The following is a 12,218-nucleotide window of genomic DNA, read 5'->3' on the forward strand; positions in this document are numbered from 1 at the left end:
CTTTCCCTGACCACTCAGGTGGAGACAGTCATCTCCTTCTCAGCACTTCCAGCACCTGGACTTCCTTCCTCACAGCACTTTTCAGGCTGGATTGAAGGTGACCCTATCCATCTCCTCCTCCCATTCCCCACATCCCCCAACCGTGGCGCTGTGACTTCTTGAGGGGACAGGCTTAAGTCTTGCTCATTTGTGGAGCCCCTGAGCCTGGCACAGCTGGTCACAGCCCTCTGGGGGTGTTCAAATAACTATGTCCTGAAATGGGGCTCTCCTGACCATCGGTTTATGCCCAGGACCCCAAGTGAGAGTAAGCGGAGGGGCCGTGGTGGGAGGCTGGATGTCTCCTCTCCTTCACCCTTTGCTTTCCCTGTCCTTTCGTTCTTCCCTCCCTCCCTCCCTTCATTCCTTGCTTTTTAAAATTGAAGTATAGCTGCTTTACAATATTGTATTCGTTTCAGGTGTACAGCGTGGTGATTCAGTATTTTTACAGATAATACTCCGTTTAAAGTTATTACAAGATAATGGCTATAATTCCTGTGCTGTACAATCTATCCTTGTTGCTTATCTATTTTATACATATTCCCTCTTCATTCTTTCCTCCTTCCTAACCCCGGCTCTTCCATATTCTGTTCTGGGGAAAGGTGATAGAACGATCCAGACCTGAGAGTAGCGTCAAACGTACAAGGTCCGAGCAGCCCCCAGCCCCCAGCACCCCAGCGCGTTCAAGCTCAGACCCGCCTGCAGCGGGGACCGAGGCTCGTCCAGGCGGCCGAGGGAGGGCGGCGCCGCGCAGAGAAGCGGCAGCCCCAGCGACGGACGGCAGGGGGCGCCGCCAGGCCTGTCGCTCGGGCGCGTAGACCGTCGCCTCCCTGCCTCCACCCCCAGGTGACTTCAGACTGGGTTTGGAGCAGTATCGCAGACGGGGTGCTTACGGTCGCAGCCACCTGAGGGCTTGCGCTGCCACTCCCCGGCTGTGTAATCTAGTGCTACCTACAATCTTAGTTTTCACAGCTATAACATGGGGATAGTATAAGACCATAAAATGTGAAAATGTTCTCAAAGTGCTTTCACATCTGTCACTGTTAGAGGCTGGCTGTCCCTAAGACTTAAATTTCCCCATGTACAGCCTAATACCTTTTGCATCCATCAAACATGTTTGGCAGAGCTAAGGGTGAAAAGTTCTCCTTGGGGTGGCCTGCTGCTCTGAGGACAGTAAGTTCGCCACCAACTACTGTAAACACTGTTGGCCTGACTCCTGCCTGGGCTTTTTATTACGTGCTTCCGGTGCAGTAGAGAGGGGATTGCGGCAGCAAAAAGGAATGAAAAGCTGCTTCCTCGACCCTTCTCAAGAGTCCTTTGTTTAGTCAACAGGTATTTATTGAGCACCTATTATTTGTCAGGCTGTTCCAGGGACTGGGGATACAGTGGTGAGCCAGAGAGCATGGAAGTTCTGGACCTTTATTCACCTTTGAAGTCTTGACTAATCCTGCCCTAGATTAGTTTCAGGTTTGCCTAAACCAGGGACCAGAAGCCTCTGCTCCTCCACCCTTAATCCCAGCCCCTGCCCTCTGTTAATGACAGCCTTAGAGGAGCTCTGTTCCCCGGGGGCAAAACGTCAGGCTCAGCAATGCCAAGGCTTCTGAAGGCCAGAGGTGACACCTCCTCCCACCCATCTCCCCCCAGCAGCTTCCTCGGGGATTTTTACCCTCATAAAGAATGGTGAGCTCTGGGCTTTGTCAGGCATGGGTTGTCCTCAGAGTCTGGCTGGCCTCAGCCGGAGCAAAGTGTGGCTGAGTTTGGGCTGCTTCCCTCTGCACGCTCTCAGAGAACTCAGTCTCTCTCTAATTCCCCAGCCTCAACCCTGGGCGCCAGCTTGAGCCTTCCTGAAATTTCCCAGTTGCTGGTTGTCTCTGACTGTGTCCAAGTTTCTAATCCCCAGGGTCCTGCTTTTGCTCAGAGCTCAGAGCTCAGAAGCCCAGGTCTAGAGCACCTGAGAAGTGAAACTATGGATGATGATCTTTGGGGATTCCCAAAGCACCCTGCTGAGATGGAGGCAGCCCAGACCCCAGGATGGCACAAAAAGGCCTGCAGTCTTATCTCCCTGCTCCTACTTGTTTGCTGTGTAATGTAAGTCACTTTTCTTCTCTGGGCTCAGGTCACTTGTTTGTTCATCTATCCATCCAATAAGCCTTTTGACTAATCGCCATCTCCTGGCACTGTTGGCTAAAGTCTCAGCCCCTTGGCATGGCGTTTAAGGCCCCTCACCGTCTGAGCCATCTAGGAGGGAGCTGGATGAGAGCTTTTGCTTCCTGAACTGCTCTAGTCTGCCCTGACTGCCCAGTCCTTCACACATCACACCTGGAGCCACAGTTGGTCTCCTGGGCCAGGGGCACACTCAGGGCACATGAGTACAGAGAAGCTCTGTCTTTCCTAGCATTTCTTGGGAATTCTGGCTGCCTGGTGCTAAAAGACCTGAGGGTTTGGGGACGGTCTCTCAGTCCCCGAATTCAGGTCTAAACTTGGGGGTGGGGAGGGGCACAGAGAAGCAGGTTATAATGAGAACCAGCTGACCTGGAGAGGCTCAGTGGGGTAGGTCTCTGCATGGACAGCCCAGGGAAGAAAAGGAAAGGTGGGAGGAGAAAGAGTTCTGTAGGAGCCGAAACCAGGAGAGACCAGGAAGTGGTCATGGGCAGGTTGACTTGACTCAGGACTGGGGACTTGAGTGTGCTGCTGCCTTGGTGGCCAGACTTTAGGGGAGAGACAGCCTGGACAAGTTGGGTGTGTGTCCTGTTCCGTTCACTTGACTACAGTGCTTAGTTCAGGTTATGACATGTCGCTCAAGAGACATCTATCAGAGTAAATTCCATGACTTGAACAAGAGCTTTGGGGAAGAGACTTGATCTTTTCCCATTGGACTTGCATCTGGGAAGATGAAGGCTTGAAGTTGTGGGGAGTCATTTTCCCTTAGCTGTGAAATCTGAGATTGAAGTCAACAAGGAGAAGCAGAGCAGAGGCAGAGCTCAGATGCCATCATTTGAGCCCCTTACGATGCTTTGCCTAAAACTGCCCATCCCTGGGGCTTTTTAGTTTCATGGGCCCTTTTTTTGCTTGAACTAATTAGATTTGTGTGCGTATGTGTGTGTGTTTTAATCACTTGCAACCAAAAAAAAGTCCTACCCAATATAGAGCCCATGATAAAATTCATCTTTATAAAGATCAAAGTGATGGGGGATGATTCTTCAAGAGATCGTTAGAACTCAGTCCCACAGTGACTCAGCAGCACTCATCTGCCAACGACTGCTGTCTTGTGCAGGGTCAGGTGAGGCCCCACTGATCCAGAGACCGGCAGCCTTGGGGCCTCAGGAGAGCTGTTTTAAAGGTCCGAGTGAGGCAGGCCCAGAGCCTGTCCACCTGGACACCATTGCACCTGCCTTGTGCCACTTGTATTACTGTCTGCAACCCAAGGTAAGTCTGCTCACATAGTCCCAGGGAAAACGGATTAATCAGACACCAAGTCTGGGACTTAATCTCCTGGCAGGCACACCTGGGGAGGGGCTGTGTGCTTCTGAAGGTCCCACTTAGAAGCACAGGCTGGGAGAGAAATTCTGTGTTCCTCTGGTGTCCTTCATCACAGCAGTCATGAAGTTGTCACTCCCTCATTATGACTTAACCTTCTGGCAGTTCTTCCCCAAATGGATTTCTGGGTCTTGACCTGGAAAAGTGGGGCATAGACAGGGAGCCGGAGCCTCTGGACTGCAGAGGTCTCCAGATGTAGCAGATGCACATGAAGATGGGCTAGAACTGAATACTAGAACAGACTATGTAGAATTTGCAGTTTTCTGGATTTACACTCAGCAGAATTTAAGTTACCTCAAGAGTAGTCTATAGTTCCCATTCAGAGAACTTTGTTGTCCTCAACAAGTTTTTTTGCTGCCTGCATAAATGAGCCTCACTTTTATATGTTCCAATTTTCATATAACTTTCACTTGTGTAACTACACATTGATACCTTGAAACTGGTATCTATCAGCTGAGGGGATTTGTGTTCCCTCTTGGTGGCCACTTGCTACCTGCTGCTGCTAGGGGATGAAAGCCTGGGCCTCTACCTTGGGGTGGAGGTACAGGAAATGTGTATGGCAGAGTTGGTCTCATTTCCCACAATGTGCCAAGGGGGCCCCAAATTCCCTGGATACCTGGGGCCTGGAGCTTCCCTGTTGACATCAGATTGATGAACAGGGTGAGTGCTTCCATCTCCCGTCTCCCCTCCTGTGGTCCTTGCAACTGGTGGGGGTGGGGAAGGAGTTCGGTGGCTGGTGGTTCTAGGTGATGGCAAAGGTGGTCTTCTGGCTGGAGATGGTGGAGATTTTGCCCAGCTGTAGTAGCAGAGAAGATGAGGGTGGAGAGGGATGGTGGAATCACAGAATAGGAGCTACAGCCTGGGCCTCTCCAGGCCCCATGAAGCGGCAGGGGGGATGCCCGTGAAGGCTTCTCGCACCTGCCAGGACCCAAAGCAGGCATAATGCCTGTGATCTTTTTGCACATGTAAAACTGATATGTTTAATTACCCCTTACATTATTGTTTTCCTGCGGAGACCCAGTTACAAAGATTATCACTAGAGGGCAGGAGAGACTTCAGCCAGAGAGCAGGCTTCCAGCCACGGCCACCACTTCTCCTATAGACTGGGGCTGAGCTGCCTAAAGCTTTCCCATGCATATAGAAAATGAGAATGTGTATGACGCACTGGAGTAAACCGAAGGGAACTTGGGGATACATATTTGGGCTTAGTGGGAAAATGCATATTATTTTTTTCATGTTTTGAAATTATAGTAAGCTACAAAGTAAAGGAAAATAGTAATACTGAATTTGTATAAAATTCTAAATAAAATTATTTCAAATATTTTATGGTTAAACATGAGCTGGCTTCCACTAACATCTCTTTTTTTTTTTTTTTTCTTTTTTGCGGTATGCGGGCCTCCCACTGCTGTGGCCTCTCCCGTTGCGGAGCACAGGCTCCGGACGCGCAGGCTCAGCGGCCATGGCTCACGGGCCCAGCCGCTCCACGGCATGTGGGATCTTCCCGGACCGGGGCACGAACCCCCGTCCCCCGCATCGGCAGGCGGACTCCCGACCACTGAACCACCAGGGAAGCCCAACATCTCTTTTTATATCTAATTTTAAACTGAAATGGAAACATGAAACTTCTGATCAAGATTTTTAATTATTCAAATTCTTGATAACCATCATTGGCAAGAAAATTCATTTGTACAAACTGGTGATAAAACATTAAAAACAACTTTATAGCCACTAAAAATTTTATAGCAGTTGAAATTACATTTAAAGACTATAAGCTTTTTCTCACCTTCCATTGACTAATGCAGTGTTGAAATTTCTTGTGATAAGGCATTGGATTTGACATCCATCAAATCTCTTGGATTTGAGTGTACTGAAATAATGCTGAAGCATTAATTAGCAGAATACACATGTATTTTTAGAGAAGTCACCTTGCAGCCAGCCTGGATGTAACTAAAAAAAGTTCAGCTGCTGCGAAAGATAAGCAGCAGCCCATATACATAGAGTAACCATTGTCCTGATTAGTCCTGAAGGGTTCTGATTTATGTCTTCTGACCTGACATGACTATCCATAGCACCTCCTTTCACTCAAAAAAAACCGAAACCAAAAAACAAAACTGCATCAGTTTGGTGCTGATACATAGAACATGGACGAATCTCAGAAACATTATCCTGAGTGAAAGAAGCCAGACACAGAAAAGTGCATGTTGTATATGATTGATTTCGTTTATTTGAAATTCTAGAACAGGCACAACAAATTTGTAGTGATGGAAAGCAGATGAATAGTTGTCTGGGGCAGCGCTGGGGGTGACGTGGGAGATGACTGCAAAGAGCTACGTAGAAAATTTAGGCAAGGTTTTCTATCTAGGTTGTGGCAGTGGTCACCCTGGTAGATCACCCACTTATACATCTGTCAAGACTCATAGTACTGTATATTTAAAAAGGTGCCTTTTATTGCATATAAATGATACCTTATTAAAGTTGATTTAAAAAAAGAAAGTGTACCAGTTTGAACAATAAATTATATGGCTTCTGTACATATGCATGAAGAGAGAGATTCAGGGCTGCCATCTGATGCCGTGCCCACCAGGAGCTCTCTCCCGCTCTCCTTCCCCCGTCCCTGCCCCCTTGGTGGGCACTCTGTGGTCCCTGGGCACGTGGGACACACTCCTCCTGGTGCACAGCAGGCAGTGGCACACTCTGCAGCTGGTGGCTGGGGGAACGTGTGCGGGGGGTGGAGGCCCCCTTCTCTGGCTGGGGGAAGATCAGTGTCCTTGTGCCTAAGGGGGCTTGCTTGAAGGGGGCGGCCCTCCAAGGAGCCGTAGGCCAGGCTCTCCCCAGGAGTGACCAGCCCAGGTCCCCGAGCACGCCGGGGCTGCGGACATCACACCACTTTGCTGCACACCTGTGGCCCACTGGAGGCACGCCTACTAGAAAGCTTTGGCCTCGGGAGGGTGCCTATGCCAGTCCCTAAGGCTTACTCCTGAGGCTGGAGTCAGAAATGGGGAAGATCTATGCAAAGGAAATAAACCAACACCCACTTCTTGGCCCCAGGTAGAAGAAGAATGAGAAGGGGACGGAGGAGACACAAGAGAGCAGTCAGACACTTGGGTCTTAAATCCCCTTTCTGGACTTTGGTCTAGAGCGGGTGTCGGCACACTTTTCTGTAAAGGGCTAGATACGCGGTTTAGGCTTTCGGGTTGTCCCGTCTCTGTTGCAACCACTAAACTCTGCCCTGTCGTTTGAAAGCAGAGCCATGGACAACATGGAAGTGAATGACTGTGGTCGCGTTCCAATACAACTTTATTTATGGACGCTGAAATTTGAATTCATGTAATTTTTATGTGTCACAAAATGTAATTCTTCTTTTGATTTTTTCCAGCCATTTGAAAATGGAGAAAACATTCTTAGCTTACAGGCCTTACAAAACAGATGGTGGGCTGGATTTGGCTGGCTGGGCACAGCTTGCCAATTGCTGGTCTGGAGAGGTGTGTTTCGTATGGGGATCCTGAGGGTGCAGGGCTTCTGGAAAAGGATGGCTCTTGGATTTCTGGCTTTCAACAAAGTTAAAGAGGCCATGACCTTTAGCTTTACTGAGATGTTCTCTCAGCTCCTGTTTGTTCTGCACCTAAACCAGAAGTCCTCTCTCAGCCCCAGAAGAACTTTCCCCAACCATAATATACAAATGTATTATTTGACTTTCAGTCATTTGATTTGGACTTTCAAATAAGTTTTCAGAAATCATTTGGCATGACAAATTAAAATAAAAGAGGGCCATAAATTGACATAGAAATGTGTTAGGAACCAAAGGTTATGAGGAACCAAATTCTGTGTTTTGAGGTCTATACCAAGGTGTGTGTGGGGTGACTCCCTGAATAAAGTCCAGGGCGGGGGCCCCTTCAGGTACCATTATAGGGAACTAAGTCAACACTGGACCAAGAGCCCGCTGTAGTCACTGCCCCTGGTACCTCGAGTAGGCAGGCCAGGTAAGCAGTGTCCCTGTGGGAAGGGCCAGGTTAGGGCCTGTTTCTGGGCATGCGTGATACTTAACACCTGCATGCCTTTAGCTCAGCTTGCATTCACAGGCGTCCTCAGCCAGCTCCGCTTTGCTTCCTGCCTCCTCCTTCCTGGGCCCCACGTCTTACTCTCATTCTGCGCCCCTGGATCCTTTCTTTCCTTATTCCCTTTTCCTCCTCCTTGTCACTTGCACAGTCGTTTGGGTTTTGTTCTCGGGCTTCTCCTGACATCAGGAGTTGGTGCCCCAGGGCGGTGCTGTGGCATAGCTCTTGTCCCTCCCTGACCCTGTCCCTTGGGGGGGTCTCCTGTGCCCACTGCTTGTGAATTATGTGAGAGAAAATGGCAGTTTGGCTCAGGAATAGTGAAGCTGGATAGCATCCCTGGCTCCCTTCACTTGCTCCTCCGTTGGAAGTCAGCCTACAGAGTCCTGCTCCCAGGACGGTGTGGCCATCGGTGGGCTGGCCGCCCTGACCTCTTCTTTGTTCCCTTCCCTCCCTCCCTCTGTCCTTTGCGTCACTAACTATCTTCTCTGTATAGTTAATAGATTATAATTGTGGGTTCTCAGGCCTGCCTCCCCTCAGGGGCTGGTCTGGGCTGTGTGTGTCCCTCCAGGACCTAAAACAGGGCCAGGCCCAGAGTGGGCCTTGGTAATACTTGTTGGCTGGAATTGAATTGGCAGTTCACTAGCGGGACCTATCCAGTCTGGCTGGAACCTGGGAGCTTTAGCCAGCCCCTGCTGCCTGTCCTCAAGGGACCTCAGTCACGGAGGATGCCTGTGGGTCACTTACTCCAGAACATTCTCCTGTGTCGACTAACAGGGCATCCAGGGGCGAGGAGGGTTGGGGACCTAGGAGGGAGCCCTGTAACACCACAGGGCAGGGAGGGATGCAGACGGGGACAAGGTCAAGGCTACAGAAAGGGACTTTGGCAGGAGCATTGCCATGGGGTGGGGGCAGAGAGAGGGGAAGCAGAGATCAGGGGGAGTGAGATCTGTGCCCCAGACTTGGTCCTGCTTTTCCTGCTGGGGCCCTGCCCTGCTGGAGAGAGAAGCTGGTTGCCTCTCCCAGGGAGAATCAGGCCTCGCAGGCAGGAGTTTAAGAGCTCCGTCAGCATCCCCAGGATCTAATTATGGAAGCTGGGGACCCAGGATCTTACCTCGGCTGTGGTCTGTTGAGAGGGAGTCTCAACTCTCAGGTTGCCTTTGCTGAGGGCTCTAGGGGATAACTGCTGTGGGAAAGGGCAATTTTGGGCAGCAGGAAGGGGATTTCTCTGAGGCCCCGGTATTTTGTGGATCGAGTGGAAGCACCTGGGAGGCCTTGGAAAATTGGTGGGTGGAACCACGCAGCTTGGCCCTCTGTGGAGCTGGCCTGAGCTGTGGCTGCTGCTTTCATCTTTAACGTGTTTGTTCTTTCCTTCGCAAAGGACAATAAAAGGAGAGCTTCTAGCATCAGGCTCTGCATAGACACTGACAGGAGGCTCACAGCCTAGGGCGTGGAGGGGGATAGACGTGTCAGGTAATGTATGCTTTAATAAGAAACTGCACAGAACGACGAGGTGGGGCTCAGGAGGCAGCATCCAACTCTGCCCGGAGGTGGGGCTCATGGGGACACCTTCCGGGAGCAAATGGCACTTTTGCAGAAGTGGGTGGGGAGGTGGGAGGATGGTAATTTTCAACAGCATTTGCAAAGGAGTGGCTGTGAGAGAGAGCTCTGGTCCTTCCCTTCAGGCAGTCAGGAAGCTTTGCCACAGTGCTTGGGAGGGGAATTCAGGATGTTCTTTTAGGAACTCCTAAGGGGTCCACCATGAGGGGTATGGTCAGCCCTGGAGTGGGGCCTGAAAGAGTTAGATACTATTGGCCTCCACTTAAGCTTCCAGGAAGGGAGACTGCTGGCTGCCAGCCCTGGGTGTGCATTCTATTCTTCCAGTCTAGGGGGGGCTCTGCAGTCCCCCTACCCCTTCCTCTACCTCCCCTCAGCGCCAACTGCAGCCCCTAGAGAAAACCTTGGAGTATGAGACAGAGGCTCAAAACAAGGCCCCTGGGTGTGACAGCCGTGGTAGTGGCCGCCACCAGGGTTAGATTGTGGGTGTCTGGTGGGTGTGGACCCACCAGACACCCACAATCTATTGTTTTTTAAATTATTGTTAAATAAATAGTTTATTTAATTAATATAAAAATTAAATTTATATTAATTTTATTTTATATCGGAGTATGCTTGATTTACACTGTTCTGTTAGTTTCAGGTGTACAGCAAAGGGATTCAGTTATACATGTACATATATCCATTCTTTTTCAGATTCTTTTCCCACATAAGTCATTACAGAATATTGAATGGAGTTCCCTGTGCTGTACAGTAGGTCCTTGTTTATTATCTATTTTATATATATTAGTGTGTATATGTTAAATCCCGAACTCCTGACTTATCCCTCCCCATCCCCCCTCCCCTTTGGTAACTGTAAGTTTGCTCTTCATGTCTGTGAGTCTGTCTCTGTCTTGTGAATAGGTTCATTTGTATCATTTTTGTGGATTCTACGTAGAAGTGATATCACATGGTATTTGTCTTTCTCTGTCTGGCTCACTTCACTTAGCATGATAATCTCTAGGTCCATCCATGCTGCAAACGGCAATATTTCATTCTTTCCAGCTTCCACTTAACACCCGTGTCTGCTCTCCGGTCTCATGGCTTCCAAGACAGCAGTGTATTCACCTGGATATCCCCTGGGAACCCTGGTCCCCATTCAGGTGTTGGAGGAGCTTAATAGCATCAAGACTTGATTTCTCTTCCAGGAATGGATGATTTGGGGATGTTGGCTCCCATGTCGGCAGAATGGAGACTGGACTTATTGAAGCTTGAGAAGTTTTAAGGAATGTTAGTAGCTGAAAATACTTCAGAGTTCTTGCCCTGGACGTCTCAAGTCGGGATATGCAATGCTGTGCCAAGTTAGGATAAATATGGACCATCTTCCTGGAGCATCAATTTGATGTGAATTATCTGTGGGCAATACCACTCCCACCTATGTTTATTAAAACAAATATACATATAGGAGTAGAATGCAAACTTCGCATAAATGTTTAAGAGAATGGGGAGCCCTGACAGAAATCTTGAGTTTCAGAAGCACATTGAGGCTCTCCTCCCAGACCCTTGGGAACTGCATTCTTTCCTCTGCTCTGAGTATTTTCACTCTCTCCACCGTTTACAAATGACAAAACTATGTCCAGAGAGGTGGGTCCGTGACTTGCCTAAGTGATACCGCAGAATGAGAGGTGGGTGTGTGACTGGACTCCACATTTAGCATGTTGTCTGCCACCCAAAAGCAAATCCAAAGTGCCACGTTTTAGTATTTTGGTTTCAGTCGTGCCATAGAAATAACTAAATCCCACCTGTTAAAGTAGACTCTGAGCATGTTGGAGGGAAGGTAGGGCAGTGGAAGGGTCAGGGACTGAAAGTCAAGAGACTGAATTTTACCCTTGAGCAGTTCTTTCAGTAATTAAGTTCTGTGACTTTAGGCAAGTTGCTCATCTTCCCTGTGCCTGGCCTTCCTTATCTGTAAAATGTGGTGGCTACACAAGATACTAACAACCTGGCCTTCTACGAAGTGGGACAATGCTTGCCTTCCCAGACCCTCCAGACCTGCAGCTGGGCTCCTCCTGGCCATTCTAGAGCCCCTGAGGGAGGGGCAGCTTGCAGCTCAGTTGGCACCCCCTGCATAACAGTGACCAGGGAAGGCTGCAAATGGGGCTTGGACGGGGTCTGGAAAATCAGCCTTCTACAGGATGCCTCCTGCCTTTGTTGGGGATCATCAGGCTACAAGGTCAAGGTCAGAGCCACTCAAGCTGTCCTTGTAAGGGTGCTTGTATGAGGATACACTGGGCAATCTCATAGCCTCGGGGAGGAAGAACTGCCTGATCCTGGCAGTGCCTGCCTGAGCCTGGCACCCAAAGCTGCCCCCACTTCCCGGGGCAGCAGCATATTTCATCTTTGCAGCTTTCTCTCTCCTCTCATCTTGACTGGCTTCCTCTGCTTGCACACAGCCAACCTGGCTGCCAGCCCAGGAAGGGTGTTGCCCACAGCTTCTCTGTCTGCTACAGAGACAGAGCTATAAGTTGGCTGGCTGCTGAGCTAGGGAGGGTGATAGGAGCCTCACCGATCAGTATGTAAATTTTATTCAACTCTCTTGCTTTTAGTCCAGCGCCTCACCTTTACCTTCCCTGGGCCAGGGATCTCTTATCCTTGAGTTTCTGCAGAGACTAAACCATTTATTTCTCAGCATGATAGTTTCCTGGCAGGGCAGGATTAGGGAAGGAGTCTGGGAGAGCCAACTCTTCCTTGTAAAAACTTTCTCTCTATCCTCCTGTTTTCAGCCCCATTTCTCACCTTGGCTCAAATTCATGAGCGTTGCTGGGGTTCACTGAATGGAAGCAGCTTGCTTCTTATTGGCACCCCCACCTCCCCCTTTGCAGGCATTTTGGTTTCAGCTTTCTCTGCTTTGCTTAGTTGACATTATCCAGCCTCTTGCCTCTTCTAAGGGTTTATTAACTTCTGTTGTCCTCTGTCACCGTCATGCCAATTTCTTTGCTCTTGTGGACTCATTCTTTTTTACGTCATCACTTTTACTTTAGTGGGTGTCGGGAGGGA

Source organism: Lipotes vexillifer, unplaced genomic scaffold, assembly GCF_000442215.2.
Source record: "Lipotes vexillifer unplaced genomic scaffold, Lipotes_vexillifer_v1.1 scaffold6, whole genome shotgun sequence".
Taxonomy (NCBI): domain Eukaryota; kingdom Metazoa; phylum Chordata; class Mammalia; order Artiodactyla; family Lipotidae; genus Lipotes; species Lipotes vexillifer.